This window comes from Triticum dicoccoides, chromosome 1A (assembly GCF_002162155.2).
Source record: "Triticum dicoccoides isolate Atlit2015 ecotype Zavitan chromosome 1A, WEW_v2.0, whole genome shotgun sequence".
In the NCBI taxonomy this organism is placed as follows: Eukaryota; Viridiplantae; Streptophyta; class Magnoliopsida; order Poales; family Poaceae; genus Triticum; species Triticum dicoccoides.
This window is the reverse complement of record NC_041380.1, coordinates 448,318,000-448,341,348: the sequence shown is the minus strand read 5'-3', so window position 1 is coordinate 448,341,348 and position 23,349 is coordinate 448,318,000.

The window sequence follows — 23,349 nt, the reverse complement described above, 5'->3', positions numbered from 1 at the left end:
TGAGCAGACCTCCCACTCGGGGGGCTTAGCTGCAGTCCAGTACTTGCCTAAGTTTGAAAAAATCCTACCGAGTGGAGAGCAGACCTCCCACTCGGGGGCTTAGCTGCAGTCCAGTACTCGCCTAAGTTTGAAAAAATCCTACCGAGTGGATAGCAGACCTCCCACTTGGGGGCTTAGCTGCAGTCCAGTACTCGCCTAAGTTTGAAAAAATCCTACCGAGTGGAGAGCAGACCTCGCACTCGGGGGCTTAGCTCCAGTCCAGTACTCGCCTAAGTTTTTAAAATCCTACCGAGTGGAGAGCAGACCTTCCACTCGGAGGCTTAGCTGCAGCCCAGTGCTCGCCAAAGTACGGAACACATCCCAATCCGCAAGGACGACGAGGTGCAAATCGACTGCTACCTTCTCCTTCGGAGTTGCACCACAAATACAAAGTTATTTTGAGTGAAGAACAAGTTCCACTCGACAGATAATTCATGAAGATATTCAACGATAAATCAAGTTCAGATAAGATCCAAAGGTTCTAGACCGCAGATCAAAGTACTCGAGCCTCCAGCTCGACAGAGTTTAACGGTTACAAAATCCACTGGGCATTCCGAGGCAAATTTAAAGTGAAGCATAAAAGTTTTTATTCCTCATGCGGAGGACTGGAAGGGGCGACGAACTCGTCCAAGTCGATCCCGTCTGCAATGCGAGTGCCAGCAACAATGAAAGTCTCCATGAAGTCTTGAAAGTTGTGCTTCCTGGTATTGGCAACTTGGATGGCGGCCAACTTTTCTTCTCGCGCCTCCTTGCAGTGGACGCGGACCAGAGACAGAGCGACGTCAGCGCCACATGTAGCAGAAGATTTCTTCCATTCCGCCACTCGACCTGGGACTTCATTTAGTCGAGTCATCAGGGACTTGAGGTCATTCTGAAGCGTCGTCCTAGGCCAGAGCGACATGTCGATCTGTGACATCGCAACCTTCAACCGAGCAAGATAGTCAACAACGCCGACAACATGAGATTCTAGTCGGAGCACGTTCATAGCAGCCTCGTCCTTCACTGGAGAATTGATGGGGTCCAAGTCTGTCTCCACTCGACTGGTCTCCTCTTAGAAGTTCTGGCAGAATTCTGTAAACACAATTCAAGGATAAGTCAGTGGCTCTACGCAGATTTGGTAACTGCAAGTCAGTCGGGCCGGAGTAATTACCCTCGAGCATGACGAACAGCTTCTTGGCGAGTCCACCGAGATAAGCCTCCAGATCGTTCCTCTTCCCCGCCAGTTCACTTGCCTTGTCATTCAGAGCTATATTGCCATTCTTCATACGGCTGGCCTCTCGATTAGCCGCGTCGAGAGCAGTTTTCAGCCTGGAGTTTTCCTTTTCAAGAGTACCGACTGAAGCCAGTTTTTCTTCAGCAAGCTTCGTTTTGTTCAGGGCCTCCTTCTGCGCTTCGGCAAGGTCTTGATCCTTCTTCTTCAGAGCCTCCTCCATTTTGTCTGGGAAACAACAAGTGATACCAACATCGAGGACGGCCAGAAAGAAAGGACAGTCGACAAAAGCTCACCAGCCATACCTTTTGCTTCATCCCTCGCCTTCTGCAAGTTCTCCTGAGCAAGCTTCAAGTCAAAGTTCAGCTGGATCTGTTTGTTCTCCAACTCAGTGTAGCGAGCCACAAGTTCACAGGATTTCTGCAAAAAATCAGTCGACAGACATCCAAGATAAGTTGCTTCCGAGTAACCAACAGACAATGATGGCGTTTCTAAGACTACAGCCGAATCAAAAACATTCGACAGTAGTCTCGGGGACTACACCCAGTGGGTGCACTCAGCGTGCCCCCACTGGTTCGACCAAAAAAAAATCGACTGCCCACAGCCGACCATGTACAGTTCCATTCGACATGGCCTGACCAGACCGAGTGAAGAAGTTCAGCTAAAGCAACACAATATAAAGACTACAGTCGACTGCCAGCAGTCCACCGTAGTCTCGGGGACTACACCCAGTGGGTGCACTTAGCGTGCCCCCACTCGTCAAAAAGATTAATAGACACACCCAGTGGGCGTACAGATATAAAGATCTTCGGAAAAGAGATTCTTCAGATAGCATATCCTAACAGAACAAGTGGTGAATCGACTGACCTGGACGTTGCTCTGAAGAGCTGAGCTCGCGTCATAAGCTGCTTGGCTGGCTTCCCGAACCACCTTCACTTGCTCCATCATGATCCCCGCCTGGCGTATAGCCTCTTTAGCGGCACCCACTTGGTCCTCAGGGACGTGGTGTGTGGCAAAAAGCGAAGGAGGATTTGCAGTCGACGTCGAAGGCCGGACACTCATCAGAGGTTCAGCGAAGGTCACAGAAACCCGAGTGGTATCACCACCCTCCCGGGCTGCGGCCTCAGGCGCCGGAGTAGTTTGTGGGGTCTTGCCAGCCGGCGCCCTCCTGTTCCTTCGCGCCATTAGCGGCACTTCGTCGTCATCATCAGGGAGGTCAATGACATGAGGAGGAGCTACAAGAAAAATCCAATCGACCGGAATTATAAGAAATCGCCAGTCGACTAAAAGCAGAGCATCAGTAATCGTACCGGGGTTGGAGGTAACATCGTCTTCCATCTCTTGATCATCGTCCTTGGCGGAGATCTCCGAGGTGGCAGCACTGCAAATTTCGAAAGTCAGTCAGCTTATTCAATGAGTTGACCAAGAGTCCGTCACGTTCGACAAAGGAAAACAAATTCTACTATTACCCAGAAATGGTGGGGACAGTCATCTTCATCTTGGGCAGAGCCTTGGGCGGCTTGGACGGCGTCGCGCGTGGGTGCTTGGGAGCTTTTTCTGTTGGCGCTTGAGATGAGGTCCGAGGGCGCTTCGACGACTGCCCAACAGGGACAGTCGCCTTACCACGTTCCCGTGCAGGGTCGTGTGTAAGCTTGGATCGCTGTTCCGAGCGGGGAGGTTCGACTTCTTCCTCCTCCTCTTCACTGGAGTCGTCGTCGTCATCCCCCTCTCCTTCGCCGCCAGATTCCCACTCTTCTCCCTCGTCTCCACTTTCGCCTCCACTCGCCTCTCCTTCCTCGGCCTGCTCCAGTGCTCCATTGGGTGTCGAGTACATCTCAGTAGTAGCCTAGAGGACAACAAACGAGACAAAAGTCAATCGACTGATCCAAAAAGAACAAATAAAGAAAGCAAGATCACAGTCGGAAACGCAAGGTCAGACCTTGTCCACTTCGTATGTTTGGTCGAGTGGAGGAATCCTCCTGGCTCCTCGGGGATTGTCCTTGTTCCCTGTGATACTCGACAGCCACCCTTCCAACATCTTGTCAGTGACCTCCTCTGGGTGAATCCGAGTGGTGTCTTCGAGACCCGAGTACAGCCACATCGGGTGGTCATGAGCCTGAAGCGGTTGGATGTGCCTCCGAAGGAAGACTTCCAACAAGTCCATGCCAGTCACACCCTTGTGGACAAGCTGAACCACTCGATCGACCAGCACCTTGACTTGTGCCTTTTCCTCCGGCGTCACTTTCAGAGAGGCAGGTTTTTGTGCTCGATTCAGAGTAAAAGGGGGAAGCCCAGTCGACTGTCCTGGGGTCACCTGGTCTTTATAGTAAAACCAAGTCGACTGCCACCCACGGACTGACTCGGGAGAACTGATAGACGGAAAGGAACTTTTTCCCCTCATCTGGATCGCCAGACCCCCGCACAGCTGGATCACCTGTGTCCGTTCGTCACTCGACTTGGCCTTCTTGACCGACTGAGAGCGGTAAGTGAAGATGTGCCTGAAGAGTCCCCAATGGGGGCGGCAACCCAAGAAGTTTTCACACAAGGAAACGAAAGTAGCAAGATACACAATAGAATTGGGAGTAAAGTGATGGAGCTGCGCTCCGAAGAAGTTCAAGAAGCTCCAGAAAAAAGGATGAGGAGGCAAAGAGAATCCACGATCGATATGGGTGGCGAGGAGGACGCACTCACCATCAAGAGGCTGGGGTTCGACTTCTTTCCCCGGGAGGCGCGCAGATTCGTGGGGAATGAATCCCCCCTCGACCAGATCATCGAGATCATCCTGCTGAATCACCGACGGCATCCAGTCGCCCTGGATCCAATCCTTGGGCAGAGCAGTCCTCGAGGAAGATCCGCCCCGAGCGGACTTCTTCCCCTTCCCCTGCACCGCCGCCTTCTTTGCGCGCTCCAGAGCCGATGTCTTCTCCTTCACCATCATCACCGGCGAAGCTCGAACAGACCTACGGCACCAAGGTGGGAGCGTAGGTGGCGGAGGATCTTGTGAAGGAAGGGGGGAAAGTGAAGGCGCACTGTTCGGGGGTCCCGAGCCGGCAGCTTATAAGAGGTCGCTTCCGAGTGGCTGACTAGTAGGCCCAGGCAATCCCGTCAAATCCCGCAATGGGCATGCGTAGTACGTGGCGAAAAAGGTGGCGCGGGGATCGAGGAGCTTGCGTCCTATCCCATCCGATTACTGCGGCCGCCCCCGTCCCGCGCGCTTCCCGAAATTCAAATCCCACAAAATCCGCGGGCCACAAAACAACTCGTCAAACAGAAGATCCCTTTCACACCGTCACTTGGAACTTCACAAGTAAAGAAATTCACTCGACAAGAGGCCAAAAATGGATCAAGGCGACTGAAAGAAGTTGACGACGTCATCCATGACAATTGATCCAAAACAAGACGTTCATATAACATGAAGAACCAGTCAGAAAGATCCCCAACTCCTTCCCCACTCGAACCTCGATCCATTTGGTAGCTAATGATGAAGCTATGTACCTAGGATAGGGGCATGGACCTGTCCTAAGTACCCTACCCAAGGACATCCCTAGAAGAAGTCACCTTTCAATCGACTTGGAGGTATCCCACTCGACAGATTCAAGACACTCGACCACGAAGCAATCACTCGACCAAATTCCAACCACTCGACTGCCAGGAGATCTAAAGTCACCCTGCACGCAAACGGTCAGTCATTAAGTAGCTTTTATGGTCATCCTAGCACTTTATTAGGGGCGTTACCAGTAACCCCCAGTCTTAATGTACTTTAAACCTTGCATTACTGAGGGCTGGAGGGGCCTGGCGAACTTTATATAAGCCAACCCCCTCCTCAGTATCAAGGGTTGGCACCCCTGTTATTCATACACACATAATTCAGTCGACCGCCTCCGGGCACCGAGACGTAGGGCTGTTACTTCCTCCAAGAAGGGCCTGAACTCGTAATCCTTGTGTGCTTACAACTCCTCCATAGCTAAGATCTAGCCTCTCCATACATACCCCCCTACATCACTGTCAGAGTTAGAACCACGACAGCGACAATGGCGCTCACAAAGAGTGGATAGAAGGTGCTCCCCTTGGCTTCAGGCTGGTCAGAGCCGGCCTTGAGCACAGTCGCCCCCTTGCTTCCCTGCGCCACCATCATCAGGCGCGTAAGGGCAAGGTTCTTCTCCGACAGGTTTGAGGAATCCAGGGCCGGCGAGTACCAGGCCTTGGTAGGGGACTTGCGAGGCGCCATGGCGTGACGGATGAGAAGGATTGAGATAGATCTGGAGTATTTCGGAAGCAAGAAGGAGGAGAGCGAGAAAGGGGATCTGGAGCGAGGCGAAGGAGAACAAAGCAAGTAAGTCTGGACCGGGCACCTCTCTTGTCAGATGGGCAGTTGACGAGGCGTCGTGGGTAGCGCAGACGCCCACGTCCAATCAATCACCACGCGACACCCAAGGCCGCAGGCTGTTGGGGCCCGCGGTGCTTCGCGCTTGCCCCTTCGCTTTCCTACCAGGCCAAGCCCGGGCGCGCCATGGGCCCAGGGGCTACTGTCGGTGTTCTGGGAACGGGGGTCCCCAGACTTGCCTGCCTGCGACATGGTTCAAGTGGGGGCCCAACGCGGCCCATCTTCATCAGCACAAGCTCAAGACCCTCGCGAGGGGCCAAGCCTCACGGGGTGGACGACAGGAAGCTTCCTCAGAGGTAGCCTCATCAGGCAGGCTCGCGAGGAGGCGGAGAGATCAAGGCAGGGGTACCTCGCGAGGAACCCGTGACGCAAGCCATGACGATCGAGACCAGGCGGGCGCTGGCCTGCGCAGTGTCCTTATTTCCCCTTTGGTGCAAAGGGGGCAAGCACAGGCCAAGGCATCAGGCAAAGGTTGCCATTCTGGTGCAACAAGACCAAGACCAGCAGAGCGGCAGGACGGAGGTCACTGTGGAGCCCAAGACGGCATCATCACCAGTACTTTTGGCAGCCAAAGACCACCTTTGGTCAGGATAACTTGTACTACCTGTTCCCCTTCAAAATGGCCAATTGTTGGCGCCCTTCCCGCTCATTATTTGGGGAGAGGCCCAGGGCCTCTATAAATAGAGCTAGCCACCACAGAGTAGAGGGGCGGCTAGAAATCTGGTAGAACCCTAGCAGAGAGAAAGAGAGGCGACTGAACTCATCCTAGCAGTTCATCGCCCCAGCTCAAGAACACCTCTCGCGAGGCTGTTCTTCCTTTGTACTGATCCTCATCAGCCCCTAAGGCAATCCACCACACCACACACTGGAGTAGGGTATTACACCACAACGGTGGCCTGAAACCAGTATAAACCTTGTGTCCCTTGTGTTGTTCATTGTTTCCAGCTCAAATCACGCGAGGAGATTGGGCGTAGATCGGTAGGGGAGAGATCTCCGCGCGCACCCCAGTGTTCGAACCTCAAGGGTCTGCCGGAACCCGAAATCTGACAGATACGTCTCCAACGGATCTATAATTTATGAAGTATTCATGCCAATATATTATCATTCTAGGATGTTTTACAATCATTTTATAACAACTTTATATCATTTTTTGGGACTAACCTATTAACCCAGTGCCAAGTGCCAGTTGCTATTTTTTGCTTGTTTTTACATCACAGGAAATCAATATCAAATGGAGTCCAAACACAACGAAACTTTACGGAGATTTTTTCTAGACAAGAAGGAACCCAATGGGCCAGAGATGCACCTGGGGGTGCCCCGAGGGGGGCACAACCCACCAGGGCGCGCCAGGGCCCCCTGGTGCACCCAGGTGGGTTGTGCCCACCTTGGTGGCCTCCCGCACCCCTTCTTTGCACTATTAATTCCCAAATATTCTGAAACCCTTCGGGGTTAACCTAGATCAGAAGTTCCGCCGCCGCAGGGCTCCGTAGCCACCGAAAGCCAATCTAGACCCATTCCGGCACCCTGCCGGAGGGGGGAATCATCTCCGATGGCCATCTTCATAATCCCTACGGCCACCATGACGAGGAGGGAGTAATCCACCCTCGGGGCTGAGGGTTTGTACCAGTAGCTATGTGTTTAATCTCCCTCTCTCTCGTGATCTATATCATGGGCTTTGTTAATATAGTCGAATCATATGATGTTTCTCCCCTCTATACTCTTGTTGTGATGAATTGAATATTTACCCTTTGAAGTTTTGTCTTGTCGGATTGAATATTCAGAGATGAGAACACATGCTATATGTCTTGCGGTATGAATACTTAATGTGACAATTGGGGTATCTTATTGATTCACTTGATATATGTTATGGCATCCAACCCACGGATTCCCGCGGTGATATTGGGGTAATCTATGCATAGGGGTTGATGCACATTTTTCTCCAACAGAAACTTCAGGGTCTCTTTATAGTTCTTTGTGTGGATTGAGTATTATGAATATGAATATGCTTTGGTGTTATTCTAGTACGAACTCTAGGATAGATCGAACGAAAACAATAGCTTTGTGTTATTTTAGTACGAACTCTTGAATAGATCGATCGGAAATAATAGCTTTGAGGTGGCTTCGCACCCTACAAACAGTTCCTACCTTTTGTTCTCCACTAATAGGAACTCGGGAGTGATTCTTTGTTGTACTTTGAGGGATAATCATATGATCCAACTATGTTAGCACTGTTGGGAGATTGCACTAGCGGAAGTACAAACCCTAGGCCTTGTTTGTAAGCATTGCAACACCGTTTTTGTGCCTGTTTACTATTTGCTACCTTGCTGTTTTATTTATTCAGATAATAAAAATATATTTCTACCATCAATACTTTTATGGCCATCTCTTCGCCGAACTAGTGCACCTATACAATTTGCCATTGTATTGGGTGTGTTGGGGACACAAGAGATTTCTTGTATTTGGTTGCTGGGTCGTTTGAGAGAGACCATATTCATCCTACACCTCTCACGGATTGATAAATCTTAGGTCATCCACTTGAGGGAAAATTGCTACTGTCCTATAAAACTCTACGCTTGGAGGCCCAACACGTGTCTACAAGAATAAAGTTGTGTAGTAGACATTAAGCTCTTTTCTGGCGCCGTTGCCGGGGAGGTGAGTGCTTGAAGGTATATCTTTAGATCTTGCAATTGAATCTTTTAGTTTCTTGTTTTATCACTAGTTTGGTTTATAAAACAAAACAACAATAAAATGGAGTTGAGGTTGCACCATATTATTGATCATCTTTATAAAATCTTTCTTGAAAATGATGGTTCAGAAAATTGTGCTCAATTGTTAGAATAAGAAGTCAATAAAATATTTGGCACAAAATATTTTAATGATGAGCATAGTTGCAATGTTATTAGTATGAATTCTTTGAATATCCATGATGCTAATGATATGCAAATCCATAAGCTTGGGGATGCTATATTTGATGAATATGATATTTTTAGTTCCCCAAGTTTTGATGAGAAAATTTATTATGATGAATGCATGCCTCCTATATATGATTATTATGGTGATGACATGTATGCTATATTGAATAATTATAAACATGAAACTGGTCATCATGATTTTAATTTCCAATCACATGAGAGTTATTTTTTTGAGTTTGCTCCCACAACTATTGATGAGAATAAATTTGCTTATGTGGAGAGTGAAAAAATTTTATATGATTATGCATCATGAAAATAATGCTTCATGTGATATTTATATTGTTGAATTCATTCATAATGCTACTGAAAATTATTATGAGGGAGGAACATATGCTTGTAGGTATTGCAATAATATCAAGTTTCCTCTCCATGTGTTGAAAATTTTGAAGTTTTGCTTGTTTTGCCTTCCTATGCTAGTTGATTCTTGTTCCCATAAGTTGTTTGCTCACAAAATCCCTAGGCATAGGAAGTGGGTTAGGCTTAAATGTGCTAGTCATATGCTTCATGATGCTCTCTTTACATTTCATTCTTATCTTTTAAGCGAGCATCATTGAAATCATCATGCCTAGCTTAAAAGGCATAAAAGAAAAGCGCTTGTTGGGAGACAACACAACACTTTTACCTACTGTTTTTGTGTGTTCACATGCTTATGATACTGTAGTAATCATGTTTAATTGCTTTTGTTTCAATAAAGTGCCAAGTAAAGCCTTTAGGATCTTGGTTGGGTGATAGTTGCTTTGATCTTGCTGAAAAGCAGAAACTTTTGCGCTCAGGAAAATAATTTTCATTTTAACAGAAGCATGATAAAATGATGATTCTTCTTTCATAATATTAATAGAATAATTTATCAGGTTTTCCTAATTTTTCAGAATTTTTGGAGTAGCATAAGTATGGTTCGAGTACAGATTACTACAAACTGTTCTGTTTTTGATAGATTCTGTTTTCAATGCATAGTTTGCTTGTTTTCTAGTTTCTATGGCCTATATTGCTCAATATAAATTGTGTAAATGATATTATACAGTAGGCATTGTGAGAGAACAATTATGAATCTTGTTTTTGGCAGTACCAAAAGTGGAATGCTTTGCTCTTTATCATACTAACCTATCTCACAAAGTTCCGTTAAGTTTTGTGTGATTGAAGTTTTGATGTTTTGGGTGAGATACCTACATAAGGAGAATAAGGAGTGACAATACCCTAATATTGGGGATTCCCAAGGCACCGCAAGGTAATATTCAAGGAATATCCAAGCAACTAAGCTTGGGGATGCCCCGGAAGGCACCCCCTCTTTCGTCTCCAACATTATCGGTAACCTCACTTGGAGCTATGTTTTCATTCGTCACATGATATGTGTTTTGCTTGGAGCATCATTTTATTTTGTTAGGATTTGCTTTATGGTATTTATAATAATGTTTTTCATCTTTTATTTCAATATAAGTGGCAATGGTAGCCTTTACTATGCTTATTTTGCAAGTATACATGTTGCTGTTTGAAAACAGAAAGTTTACCGCTGTTGCAAAAATTCCCTAGAAAAGTAAGAATGTGATAAAATGTTGAAACTTTTTTAAAAATGAGCTCTGATAATTTTTCTACAATGTGGTAAATTTTCATAATTTTTGGAGTTAGGGAAGTAATGATACTCTTGCATTCTTTACAGACTGTACTGTTTTGGCAGATACCTGTTATGTTTGCTTGTTTAATGATTCTATTTGAGGATAGGAGTATTAAATATGCAGAGGCATTTGGTATGCAATGTTGAATAATTTTTTTAGTGATTTTCTACAGTAGAGAATGATAAGGTTTTTGCATTTGTTTATACTAACTTACCTCACGAGTTCTTGTTGAGTTTTGTGTGGATGAAGCTTTTGAGATTTAGGGAAACCGTGATATGAGAAGAATTAAGGAGGCACAAAAGCTTAAGCTTGGGGATGCCCAAGGCATCCCAATATAATATTTCAAAAATTCTCAAGCATCTAAGCTTGGGGATGCACCGGTAGGCATCCCACCTTTCTTCTTCAACAATTATCGGTTAGTATCGGTTGATCCTAAGTTTTTGCTTCTTCACATGAGTTGTGCTATTCTTAAGATGTCATTTTGTTTTGCTTTGCTTGCTGTTTTAATAAAATACTTAGATCTGAAAGTTTTAAATAAGAGAGAGTCCACACATAGCTATCTATTTACTTAACTACTCATTTGATCTTCACTTATATCTTTTTGGAGTAGCTTGTCATTTACTCTTGTGCTTCACTTATATTCTATGAGTAAATTGTTGAATAAATTGAATGTCATAAAGTTGAAATCATATCATTCCTAGTGGTAGCTTCACATTGGGTTTATAAAGTGAAATCTTTTGAGGCTTGACAATCACTATATTGGTCATACAAGCAATTCACGAATAATTAGTATAAGGAAGAGAACTTTCACATATACATACACTATCTTGGAAATCTTTTGTGATTGTGAGCCCCCATCAAAATATTATATGCCAAATTGTTGATGTTGGACAAGGAAGACAATGTAATGGTTTATATTTGTTCATATTCACATAGAAGTTATATTGTCATAGATCCTTCAACATGTGATGCTTGCCCCCCATCTTTGCTAGCCAAAAATTTCGCACCAAGTAGAGATACTACTTGTGCATCCAAATCCTTAAACCCAAATCTCATTTTCAAGAGTCACCTATATGCGTTGTTCTTTTGCCGTTCTAAGCAAATTTGTATGTGCCATCTCTAATTTTCAAAATAAATTTCTCTTTTTGTGTGCTCGTACCGCTCGCGAGGCGGTGAGGGGTGGCCAATATTTTCCATGCTAGATGTGTTATTCGCACGATGAGTGTTTATTCACTTGTCATTGCACGAGAGTAAGGCAAAGGTATTAGGATGCCCAGTCCCGAAATGAAAAATGAATTTACTTTATGTTGTAAAATAATAAATTCCTTGTAAAGTGTTGGTATGGAGGGCACCCGTGGATACGGTTAGCCATGGAAAGTGAAAGTATGGTGGAAAAAGGAATAAACTTTATTTTCTGTTTAGGAACCGCCTATGATATATCTAGCATGGAAAGTGTTGGGAGCTCTAAGTCGTTTTCGTTGGTGGGAAAAGTATGCCTCTCAAAATGTTTTTATCTCTCAATTTTTGCTTTGAGCTCTGGCACCTATACAAATCCCTACTTCCCTCTACGAAGGGCCTATCTTTTACTTTTCAGTATTTACTTTTATGCAAAGAGTCAAAGCTTTTATCTCTATTCCTTTTTATTTTTCTCTTTTGGCAAGCATCATGTGGTGAGGAAAGATCTAGGCACATATGTCTAGTTGAATATGGGTGGCATGAGTTATTACTGTTGACATCACCCTTGACGTGAATACGTTGGGAGGCAAAACAATAAGCCCCTATCTTTCTATGTGTCCGGTTGAAACATTTTGCTCATGTGTACAAGGTGAGTGTTAGCAATCATAGAAGACTATATGATGGTTGAGTATGTGGAGCTCTTACTTAAACTTTGTTGAATAAGTTGAATTGCAATTGCTTGGTGACTGAGGACATAGGTTGTTGGGTTTCAAGAGAATTCATTGTTTGAACCTTAACATGTGAATTGGTTGCCACTATGACATGAGAAGTTTCATAATAAAGAATTGTTGTTATGATGCTAGGAAAAGTGATTGAAATTATCATTGATCAAACTTGTGCACTTTGCTAGCATTCACACTTCATAAATTATTTCTTTTATCATTTACCTACTCGAGGACGAGTAGGAATTAAGCTTGGGGATGATGATACGTCTCCAACGTATCTATAATTTATGAAGTATTCATGCCAATATATTATCATTCACACATGTATCATGTTTCCAGTTAATACAATTCTAGCATGAATAATAAACATTTATCATGATATAAGGAAATAAACAATAACTTTATTATTGCCTCTAGGGCATATTTCATTCAGTCTCCCACTTGCACTAGAGTCAATAATCTAGTTCACATCGCCATGTGATTTAATACCAATAGTTCACATGACCATGTGATTAACACCCATAGTTCACATCGTCATCTGACCAACACCCAAAGGGTTTACTAGAGTCAATAATCTAGTTCACATCGCTATGTGATTAACACCCAAAGAGTACTAAGGTGTGATCATGTTTTGCTTGTGAGAGAAGTTTAGTCTACGGGTCTGCCACATTCAGATCCGTATGTATTTTGCAAATTTCTATGTCGACAATGCTCTGCACAGAGATACTTGAGCTAATTGCTCCCACTTTCAAAATGTATCCAGATTAAGACTTTAGAGTCATCTGGATCAGTGTCAAAATTTGCATCGACGTAACCTTTTACAGCGAAACTTTTGTCACCTCCATAATCGAGAAACATATCCTTATTCCACTAAGGATAATCTTGACCGTTGTCCAGTGATCTACTCCTAGATCACTATTGTACTCCCTTGCTAAACTCAGTGTAGGGTATACAATAGATCTAGTACATAGCATGGCATACTTTATAGAAACTATGGCTGAGGCATAGGGAATGACTTTCATTCTCTTTCTATCTTCTGCCGTGGTCGGGCTTTGAGTCTTACTCAGTTTCACACCTTGTAACACATGTAAGAACTCTTTCTTTGACTGTTCCATTTTGACCTACTTTAAAATCTTGTCAAGGTATGTACTCATTGAAAAAACTTATCAAGTGTCTTGATCTATCTCTATAGATCTTGATGCTCAATATGTAAGTAGCTTCACCGAGGTCTTTATTGAAAAAACTCCTTTCAAATACTCTTTTATGCTTTCCAGAAAATTATACATTATTTCTGATCAACAATATGTCATTCACATATATTTATCAGAAATGCTATAGTGCTCCCACTCACTTTCTTGTAAATACAGGCTTCACCACAAGTCTGTATAAAATTATATGCTTTGATCAACTCATCAAAGTATATATTCCAACTCCGAGATGCTTGCACCAGTTCATAGATGGACCGCTGGAGCTTGCTCACTTTGTTAGCATCTTTAGGATTGACAAAACCTTCTGGTTGCATCATATACAACTCTTCTTTAATAAATCCATTAAGGAATGTAGTTTTGATATCCATTTGCCAGATTTCATAAAATGCGACAACTGCTAACATCATTTAGACAGACTTTTAAGCATCGATACGAGTAAGAAATTCTCATCGTGGTCAACAACTTGACCTTGTCGACATTTTTGCGACAATTCGAGCTTTGTAGATAGTAACACTACTATCAGCGTCTGTCTTCCTCTTGAAGATCCATTTATTCTTAATGACTCACCGATCATCGGGCAAGTCAATCGAAGTCCATACTTTGTTCTCATACATGGATCCCATCTTAGATTTCATGGCCTCAAGCCATTTTGCGGAATCTGGGCTCATCATCGCTTCCTCATAGTTCGTAGGTTCGTCATGGTCAATTAACATGACCTCTAGAACAGTATTACCGTACCACTCTGGTGCAGATCTCACTCTGGTTGACCTACAAGGTTCGATAGTAACTTGATCTAAAGTTACATGATCATCATCATTAGCTTCCTCACTAATTGGTGTAGGAGTCACAGAAACAAATTTTTGTGATGAACTACTTTCCAATAAGGGAGCAGGTACAGTTACCTCATCAAGTTCTACTTTCCTCCCACTCACTTCTTTCGAGAGAAACTCCTTCGCTAGAAAGGATCCATTCTCAGCAACAAATATCTTGTCTTCGAATCTGTAATAGAAGGTGTACCCAACAATTCCTTTTGGTTATCCTATGAAGACGCATTTCTCCGACTTGGGTTTGAGCTTATCAAGATGAACCTTTTTCACATAAGCATCGCAGCCCCAAACTTTAAGAAACGACAACTTAGTTTTCTTGCTAAACCACAGTTCATACGGTGTCGTCTCAACAGATTTAGATGGTGCCCTTTTTAATGTGAATGCAGCTGTCTCTAATGCATAACCCCAAAACGATAGTGGTAAATCGGGAAGAGACATCATAGATTGCACTATATCAAATAAAGTACGGTTATGATGTTCGGACACACCATTATGCTGTGGTGTTCCAGGTGGCGTGAGTTGCAAAACTATTTCCATTGTTTCAAATGAAGACCAAACTCATAACTCAAATATTCTCCTCCATGATCAGATCGTAGGAACTTTATTTTCTTGTTACGACGACTTTCTACTTCACTCTGAAATTATATGAACTTTTCAAATATTTCAGACTTATGTTTCATCAAGTAGATTGATGTCTACTACACAACCTTCTTCTTGTAGACGTTGTTGGGCCTCCAAGTGCAGAGGTTTGTAGGACAGTAGCAAATTTCCCTCAAGTGGATGACCTAAGGTTTATCAATCCGTAGGAGGCGTAGGATGAAGATGGTCTCTCTCAAGCAACCCTGCAACCAAATAACAAAGAGTCTCTTGTGTCCCCAACACACCCAATACAATGGTAAATTGTATAGGTGCACTAGTTCGGCGAAGAGATGGTGATACAAGTGGTATATGGATGGTAGATAAAGGTTTTTGTAATCTGAAAATATAAAAACAGCAAGGTAACTAATGATGAAAGTGAGCACAAACGGTAATGCAATGCGTTGAAACAAGGCCTAGGGTTCATACTTTCTCTAGTGCAAGTCCTCTCAACAATAATAACATAATTGGATCATATAACTATCCCTCAACATGCAACAAAGAGTCACTCCAAAGTCACTAATAGCGGAGAACAAACGAAGAGATTATGGTAGGGTATGAAACCACCTCAAAGTTATTCTTTCCAATCAATTCGTTGGGCTATTCCTACAAGCGTCACAAACAGCCCTAGAGTCCGTACTAGAATAACACCTTAAGACACCAATCAACCAAAACCCTAATGTCACCTAAATACTCCAATGTCACCTCAAGTAACCGTGGGTATGATTATACGATATGCATCACTGCTACGTCTCCGTCGTATCTATAATTTTTGATTGTTCCATGCCAATATTATTCAACTTTCATATACTTTTTGGCAACTTTTTATATTATTTTTGGGACTAACATATTGATCCAGTGCCCAGTGCCAGTTCCTGTCTGTTGCATGTTTTTGGTTTCGTGGAATATCCATATCAAACGGAGTCCAAACGGGATAAAAACGGATGGAGCTTATTTTTGGAAAATATGGAAAATCCGGAAGGAAAATCAACGCGAACCAGTGCCCGAGGTGGTCACGAGGCAGGGGGCGCCCCCCTAGGGCGCGCCCCGACCCTCGTGAGCCCACCATAAGGCGGTTGACGCTCTTCTTTTGCCGCAAGAAAGCTAATATTCAGAAAAAAATCACGGTGAAGGTTTCAAGCCAATCGGAGTTACGGACCTCCATATATATACGAAACGGTGAAACAGAGCCAGAGGAGAATGCAGAAACAGAGAGAGACAGAGAGACAGATCCAATCTCGGAGGGGCTCTCGCCCCTCCCGTGCCATGGAGGCCATGGACCAAGGGGAAACCCTTCTCCCATCTAGGGAGGAGGTCAAGGAAGAAGAAGAAGGAGGGGGGCTCTCTCCCCTCGCTTCCAGTGGCACCGGAGTGCCACCGGGGGCCATCATCATCACCGCGATCTACACCAACACCTTCGCCATCTTCACCAACATCTCCATCACCTTCCCCCCTCTATCTACAACGGTCCACTCTCCCGCAACCCGTTGTACCCTCTACTTGAACATGGTGCTTTATGCTTCATATTATTATCCAATGATGTGTTGCCATCCTATGATGTCTTAGTAGATTTTGTCCTATCGGTGGTTGATGAATTGCTATGATTGATTTAATTTGCTTGTGGTTATGTTGCTGTCCTTTGGTGCCCATCATATGATTGTGCGTGTGGATCACACCCTAGGGTTAGTTGTATGTTGATAGGACTATGTATTGGAGGGCAAGAGTGACAGAAGCTTCAACCTAGCATAGAAATTGATGCATACGGGATTGAAGGGGGACCAATATATCTTAATGCTATGGTTGGGTTTTACCTTAATGAACATTAGTAGTTGCAGATGCTTGCTAATAGTTCCAATCATAAGTGCATATAATTCCAAGTCAGGGATGACATGCTAGCAGTGGCCTCTCCCACATAATATTTGCTATCGGTATAGTAAAGTAGTCAATTGCTTAAGGGACAATTTCGCAACTCCTACCACCACTTTTCCACACTCGCTATATTTACTTTATTGTTTCTTAACCTAAACAGCCCCTACCTTTTATTTACGTACTCTTTATTATCTTGCAAACCTATCCAACAACACCTACAAAGTACTTCTAGTTTCATACTTGTTCTAGGTAAAGCGAACGTCAAGCGTGCGTAGAGTTGTATCAGTGGTCGATAGAACTTGAGGGAATATTTGTTCTACCTTTAGCTCCTCGTTGGGTTCGACACTCTTACTTACCGAAAACTGTTGCGATCCCCTATACTTGTGGCTTATCAAGACCTTTTTATGGCGCCGTTGCCGGGGAGCAATAGCGTGGGGTGAATATTCTCGTGTGTGCTTGTTTGCTTTATCACTGAGTAATTTTTATTTGCTATTCTTAGTTGTTTTCTATATTTAGTTATGGGTAGGAAACGCAAAATACCAAAAAAATTAGTTGTACCTACTAAACCAATGGTTGAAGAACCACTCAAAATCTATCACACTGCTGAAGCTTATTGCTTGGATCATCTTCGATCCCTATGTGCTCGTGCTGAAACCCCAACTAGCTTAGTTGAGGGCAAATCTTTAGATGAGCATGCTTGTTATGTGCGACACTGAATATCTGAAAAAGGGAAAACTTTACTGGACCAAATTCATCGTTTGCAATGCTATGCCTGGAATTTATGTGAAATATATGATTATACTTGTTGTTCTGAAGACCCTAAGAAACACCTTCCCTACCAATGTTTGTCTAGTGATAATGGAATCATATCCTCTTATGCTAAGGGTGTTTATAGTTACGATGATGTTCAAAAAATTGAAGAATTTATTGCTTTTAAGGGTGCTTACGAAATTGCTTCTTTGATTGAAAAGTATAATGCTACTCTTTACAAATATGAAAATTCCGCCATATTTAAATATTGCTATGATAATTATGCTTCTAATGCCTATGTTGAACCATATATTGAGTACTACTCCGCTGTCCAAGAAGAGACTAATATTTTGCAGGAGTCTATGGAAGAAGAAATTGATGAAACTATGAGCTCATTGGATGAAAAAGATGAGGAGGAGAGCGAAGAACAAAAGGAGGAAGAGCGGATTAGCTACACGTGCCCACCTTCTAATGAGAGTAACTCTTCAACTCATACATTGTTTAATTTCTCTTCGTGCTTACCGGAGGATGATTGCTATGATGATTGTTATGATCCCGTTGATTCTTTTGAAATCTCCCTTTTTGATGATGCTTGCTATGCTTGTGGCCAAGATGCCAATATGAATTATGCTTATGGAGATGAACTTGCTATAGTTCCTTATGTTAAACATGAAATTGTTGCTATTGCACCCACGCATGATAGTCGTATTATCTTTTTGAATTCTCCCGACTACACTATATCGGAGAAGTTTGCCCTTATTAAGGATTACATTGATGGGTTGCGTTTTACTATTACACATGATGATTTTGATAGATATAATATGCATGTGCTTGCTTCTCCTACTTGCAATTATTATGAGAGAGGAACTATATCCCCACCTCTCTATGTTTCGAATACGATAAAATTGCAAGAAACTGTTTATACTATGCATTAGCCTTTACTATGTGTGCATGAGTTGTTCTTTTATGACATGCCGATGCATAGGAAGAGAGTTAGACTTCGTTGTTACATGATATATGTTACTTTGTTCTCACTACTAAATTACAAATCATTGTTAATTAAAATTGGCTTTGATATACCTTGGGATCCGGGTGGATTCACTACTTGAGCACTATATGCCTAGCTTAATGGCTTTAAAGAAAGCGCTGCCAGGGAGACACCCCGGAAGTTTTAGAGAGTCATTTATTTCTGTTGAGTGCTTTCATATAGTTTTAAAACAACAAAAATAAAGAGGGGAACACAAAACTTTTTCAAAAAGGAAAGCGAAAGTGAGAAATACAAGCATTGTTGAAGTGGGAGAGCTCCTTGAACTTTGTTCATGCTCACGGCAACTTTGTGAATCTTGATTACAGAAACTTTTCAATAAAAATAATTATCCCCTTGTAAAATTCCATTGTATTATAAAAATAATGTGCCAAAGTTTGCCTTTAGGATGTTTACATTTGCTTGATGGTTTGTATGGTGCAGGACAGAAACTTTGGCTGTAGTGCGCAATTTTACATTTTTATCTGGAATGTCAAATGGTTCTGATTCTTTATGCCCTGTATTTCTGTACAAATTTTTTATTTTTCCTAATTTTGGCATAATTTTTCAACTATCAGAAGTATGGTGAATGTTCAGATTGCTACAGACTGTTCTGCTTTAGACAGATTCTATTTTTGATGCATAGTTTGCTTATTTTGATGAAACTATCAATTCATATCAGTGGATTAAGCCATGAAAAAGTTATATTACAGTAGACACAATGCAAAAACGAAATATGAATTGGTTTTCAACAGTACTTAGAGTAGTGATTTGCTTTATTATACTAACGGATCTTACCGAGTTTTCTGTTGAAGTTTTGTGTGGATGAAGTGTTTGATGATCGAGAAGGTCTCGATGTGAGAAGAAGGAAGAGAGGCAGGAGATCAAGCTTGGGGATGCCCGAGGCACCCCAAGTAAATATTCAAGGAGACTCAAGTGTCTAAGCTTGGGGATGCTGGGAAGGCATCCCCTCTTTCTTCAACAAGTATCGGTATGTTTTCGGATTCATTTCGTTCATGCAATATGTGCAATCTTGGAGCGTCTTTTGCATTTAGTTTTCATTTTTATTTTATGCACCATGCTGATATGAGATATTCCTTGGTTGATTTATAGAATTATCATTGGACTTCACTTATATCTTTTGAGTATGGCTTTATAGAATGCTTCATGTGCTTCGCTTATATCATTTGAAGTTTGGATTGCCTGTTTCTCTTTACATAGAAAACCGCCATTTGTAGAATGCTCTTTTGCTTCACTTAGATTTGTTAGAGCACGGGCATATATTTTGTAGAAAGAATTAAACTCTCTTGCTTCACTTATATCTATTTGGAGAGATGACAGGAACTGGTCATTCACATGGTTAGTCATAAAATCCTACATAAAACTTGTAGATCACTGAATATGATATGTTTGATTCCTTGCAATAGTTTTGCAATATAAAGATGGTGATATTAGAGTCATGCTAGTGGGTAGTTGTGGATTGTAGAAATACTTGTGTTGAGATTTGTGATTCCCGTAGCATGCACGTATGGTGAACCGTTATGTAACGAAGTCAGAGCATGATTTATTTATTGATTGTCTTCCTTATGAGTGGCGGTCGGGGATGAGCGATGGTCTTTTCCTACCAATCTATCCCCCTAGGAGCATGCACGTAGTACTTTGTTTCGATGACTAATGGATTTTTGCAATAAGTATGTGAGTTCTTTATGACTAATGTTGAGTCCATGGATTATACGCACTCTCACCCTTCCACCATTGCTAGCCTCTCTAGTACCGCGCAACTTTCGCCGGTACCATAAACCCACCATATATCTTCCTCAAAACAGCCACCATACCTACCTATCATGGCATTTCCATAGCCATTCCAAGATATATTGCCATGCAACTTCCATCATCATCATATACATGACTTGAGCATTCATTGTCATATTGCTTTGCATGATCGTAAGATAGCTAGCATGATGTTTTCATGGCTTTTCCGTTTTTATGTCATTGCTACGCTAGATCATTGCACATGCCGGTACACCACCGGAGGCATTCATATAGAGTCATATCTTTGTTCTAGATATCGAGTTGTAATATTGAGTTGTAAGTAAATAAAGTGTGATGATCATCATTATTTGAGCATTGCCCTAGTGAGGAAAGGATGATGGAGACTATGATTCCCCCACAAGTCAGGATGAGACTCCGGACGAAAAAAATAAAAAATAAATAAAAAAATTAAAGAAAGGCCAAAAAAGAGAAGGCCCAAAAAAAGAGAAAAAAAGATAAAATGAAAAAATGAGAGAAAAAGAGAGAAGGGGCAATGTTACTATCCTTTTACCACACTTGTGCTTCAAAGTAGCACCATGTTCTTCATATAGAGAGTCTCTTGAGTTATCACTTTCATATACTAGTGGGAATTTTCATTATAGAACTTGGCTTGTATATTCCAACGGTGGGCTTCCTCAAATGCCCTAGGTCTTCATGAGCAAGCAAGTTGGATGCACACCCACTTAGTTTCAGTTTGAGCTTTCATACACTTATAGCTCTTAGTGCATCCGTTGTATGGCAATCCCTACTCACTCACATTGATATCTATTGATGGGCATCTCCATAGCCCGTTGATATGCCTAGTTGATGTGAGACTATCTTCTCCTTTTTGTCTTCTCCACCATCATATTCTATTCCACCTATAGTGCTATGTCCATGGCTCACACTCATGTATTGCATGAAAGTTGAAAAGGTTTGAGAACGTCAGAAGTATGAAACAATTGCTTGGCTTGTCATCAGGGTTGTGCATGATGTGAATATTTTGTGTGGTGAAGATGGAGCATAGCCAGACTATATGATTTTGTAGGGATAACTTTCTTTGGCCTTGTTATTTTGAAAAGACATGATTGCTTTATTAGTGGCTTGAATTATTATTGTTTTTATGTCAAAGGATAGATTATTGCTTTGAATCACTCGTGTCTAAATATTCATGCCATGATTAGAGATATGATCAAGATTATGCTAGGTAGCATTCCACATCAAAAATTATCTTTTTTATCATTTACCTACTCGAGGACGAGCAAGAATTAAGCTTGGGGATGCTGATACGTCTCCGTCGTATCTATAATTTTTGATTGTTCCATGCCAATATTATTCAACTTTCATATACTTTTTGGCAACTTTTTATATTATTTTTGGGACTAACATATTGATCCAGTGCCCAGTGCCAGTTCCTGTCTGTTGCATGTTTTTGGTTTCGCAGAATATCCATATCAAACGGAGTCCAAACGGGATAAAACGGATAGAGCTTATTTTTGGAAAATATGGAAAATTCGGAAGGAAAACCAACATGAACCAGTGCCTGAGGTGGTCACGAGGCAGGGGGTGCGCCCCTACCCTCGTGATCCCACCGTAAGGCGGTTGACGCTCTTCTTTTGCCGCAAGAAAGCTAATATTCGGAAAAAATCTTGGCGAAGGTTTCAGGCCAATCGGAGTTACGGATCTCCATATATATACGAAATGGTGAAATAGAGCCAGAGGAGAACGTAGAAACAGAGAGAGACAGAGAGACAGATCCAATCTCGGAGGGGCTCTCGCCCCTCCCGTGCCATGGAGGCCATGGACCAGAGGGGAAACCCTTCTCCCATCTAGGGAGGAGGTCAAGGAAGAAGAATAAGGAGGGGGGCTCTCTCCCCCTCGCTTCCGGTGGCACCGGAGTGCCACCGGGGGCCATCATCATCACCGCGATCTACACCAACACCTTCGCCATCTTCACCAACATCTCCATCACCTTCCCCCCTCTATCTACAGTGGTCCACTCTCCTGCAACCCGCTGTACCATCTACTTGAACATGGTGCTTTATGCTTCATATTATTATCCAATGATGTGTTGCCATCCTATGATGTCTTAGTAGATTTTGTCCTATCGGTGGTTGATGAATTGCTATGATTGATTTAATTTGCTTGTGGTTATGTTGTTGTCCTTTGGTGCCCATCATATGATTGCGCGCGTGGATCACACCCTAGGGTTAGTTGTATGTTGATAGGACTATGTATTGGAGGGCAAGAGTGATAGAAGCTTCAACCTAGCATAGAAATTGATGCATACGGGATTGAAGGGGGACCAATATATCTTAATGCTATGGTTGGGTTTTACCTTAATGAACATTAGTAGTTGCGGATGCTTGCCAATAGTTCCAATCATAAGTGCATATAATTCCAAGTCAGGGATGACATGCTAGCAGTGGCCTCTCCCACATAATACTTCCTATCGGTCTAGTAAAGTAGTCAATTGCTTAAGGGACAATTTCGCAACTCCTACCACCACTTTTCCACACTCGCTATATTTACTTTATTGTTTATTAACCTAAACATCCCCTACCTTTTATTTATGTACTCTTTATTATCTTGCAAACCTATCCAACAACACCTACAAAGTACTTCTAGTTTCATACTTGTTCTAGGTAAAGCGAACGTCAAGCGTGCGTAGAGTTGTATCAGTGGTCGATAGAACTTGAGGGAATATTTGTTCTACCTTTAGCTCCTCGTTGGGTTCGACACTCTTACTTATCGAAAACTTTTGCGATCCCCTATACTTGTGGGTTATCAATCACACAATCCCAGATTCATCTATTCAACCAACACAAAGGACCTCAAAGAGTGCCCCAAAGTTCTACCGGAGAATCACGACGAAAACGTGTGCCAACCCCTATGCATAGGTTCATGGGCGGAACCCGCAAGTTGGTCACCACATACATCAAGTGAATCATGTGGTATCCCATTGTCACCATAGATACGCACGGCAAGACTAACATCAAGTGTTCTCAAATCTTTAAAGACTCAATCCGATAAGATAACTTCAAAGTGGAAACTCAATCCATTACAAGAGAGTAGAGGGGGGAAGAAACATCATAGGATCCAAATATAATAGCAAAGCTCACGATACA